The sequence below is a fragment of the Amblyomma mixtum genome, chromosome 6 (genome assembly GCF_055824585.1).
Source record: "Amblyomma mixtum isolate Tamu chromosome 6, ASM5582458v1, whole genome shotgun sequence".
Lineage (NCBI taxonomy): Eukaryota > Metazoa > Arthropoda > Arachnida > Ixodida > Ixodidae > Amblyomma > Amblyomma mixtum.
The window spans coordinates 63,456,468-63,458,723 of NC_143017.1; the positions used below are offsets into that span (position 1 = coordinate 63,456,468).

Sequence of the window (2,256 nt, forward strand, 5' to 3'; positions counted from 1 at the left end):
GTTTTATATTTCTCAACTTCTCTGCTCCCAAGCTAGCGAAGAAGACGAATGGCGGAGGGGGGGGGGGGGGGGGGAGGAGCTACGCGCGGGACTCCATCTTGGCTTATGCTGCACACATTCTTCTGCGTTTCCTGAGAAGGAGTTCCTGAGAAGAAATATGCGACGCTTCCGCTGCACGAAAAAACGACAGCGAGCGCTAGACTGTTGTAGGATTACTTGCTACACCAGGGGTTGTCGGCGCGTTTCCAGTACGTGCGACACTGCCGCGACCCGGAGGACAGCCAACACTGCGACCTAGTAAACACCGGCAAAATTATATGTAACACCCTCGGATCATTGTCGTGCGTCCTGATGTAAACTGCTCTTATTACGGTAGCTCAGACGGGGTAACCATGCGTTGGTGGTCAGACTGCATCGCCAACTGCCGTGAAAAGTGGAACAAGGTGGTCACCGAACGCAACAAGACAGAGGAGCAAGGTCGTTTGCTCAGATCCCGTGTATATGCGGCAACAAAGCAGGCTGTGCTGTTAACAGGGAAAAGCATGAACTGGAGGTTGACATGGACCAGCTTCGCCAAACGTTCGATTATTTAAGGAGTGCTTACAATGGAACTGCCCGCAGGGTGTTGGAGTTTCTCGTATTATCGAGTGCTGCATCATCCCATGGTCAGCATGAGCACCTTCATTAGGAGGCAGGCAGTAACCCCCCCCCCCCCCCCCCCCGTCACTTTAAAACTGTATTGTTACGTGGCGGCCAACCGAAGGAACAGGCGCGCTGAACGATGAGCAAGAGAACATTTAATGGCCACTACCTAGCGCGAGCCCTTAGTCCCGCGCTACTGAGAGCTTCGTCGTCTTCTCCACACCGCACGGGGTCACCGAGCAACCGTCCCTACCGTAGACAGAGAGACGCGCGAAATGGCGATGGGCTTGAGAGGTGTGTTGAGCAGGAAGGCGAAAGGGGTGAAGTGCTCAGATGACACTACAGCAAAGATGGTAAGGTGGTGTACTGCTGCCCGCCACGATGAAAGAGATGAGCGAATGAGTCCTGGTTCATGTAGCTTCCGAGCCGCTGGTCGCCAGGACCCGATGGTCTTGGCCCTTGGAAGCGCCGAATGGCATGGACCCGCGCCACTGCCAGCTTGGTCTTCTTCACCACATTAGACCCTGCTGATCAGCAGGTCTCACAGACGCAGCTGCGCCTGCAAGAAACAGCCTAGCTACACTTTGCCGAAAGGCACAAGAACCAGGTTACCGAACAAAATGAGAAAGAAACGGGAGAGCTTGGACAGCTGTGAGCAAAACATATTAAGGAGCTACGGAAATATTGCCAGGAAACTCAAAATGTTCTCTGCAGTGAGAGTAGGATATCAAGAGTAACTGGAATGGATTCTTATTGACCTTGAAAATGAAGCAAGTGACCGCACTTGTGGAACAAGGGAATGATCGAAATAAGGGCGGAGCTAGTGCAACTACAAATGGAGAATGCTGCTGAATGGGGTCGGTGGAAGCCTCTGGAGACAGAACTTTGCATTGAAGCGGGACAACAATGATCTGCGAGTGACTCTGCAGGAAATGCAGGAATACCAACAGCGCGAGGCCCAGTCTCTCTCCACAAGCCCTAATCAAATGGAGCTTCAGGCTTCAATACAGCATTGTATAAATGAAGTTCCTATCGGAAGAAAGAGAAAGCTCTTCAAGAGAAAGGCACAGAATTGTTCCGTGCACTGTGACGACAAGGGCTGTCAGAAGCTTGTGCCCTTAGATCTGAACGCTTGATATTTCACAGCCGACAGTGTCAAATCTTTCACAACGCCTCCGCTGGCAAGCTAGCGAAGAAGAGGAAGACCTCTGGCAGTGTGCGCCAGGGGACGCCGGCTGGGGCGTTCTGTCTCCGACTTGGGATAATGTGCACGCTCCCCGCAGGGAGGCGTCTGCAGCATGCAGACGTTGGTGAGTGGCGACACCACGGGGTTAACCCGAGCATCCGCAGGGACATCCCCGCAGGGGGATGATGGTGAACAATGCATCACCATGGACCCGAGCATCCGCGCTTAGCCGTGCGTGGCATCGCCGTGTCCGGGGAAAAGGGGATCCTGGTGGTTGAGCCGATGCCGAGCGTTTGGACCCTTAAGGCCCCTCGGCGGAGGCAACACACCACTTTGGCCCCAGCTTCCTGTAGACGGCACCTCCGGCCTGACCCGACCGGGGGAAATCGGCTGTCGCCTTTTCCTATCTTCCCCTCTATCTTTCACTT

General features: G+C 54.1%; 1 pseudogene; it reads left to right on the plus strand.

Moving 5' to 3' along the window:
• The first annotated feature begins 392 nt into the window (after window positions 1-392).
• LOC149339238 (coiled-coil domain-containing protein 102A-like) lies at window positions 393-1,778 on the plus strand (annotated as a pseudogene).
• Window positions 1,779-2,256: the final 478 nt, after the last annotated feature.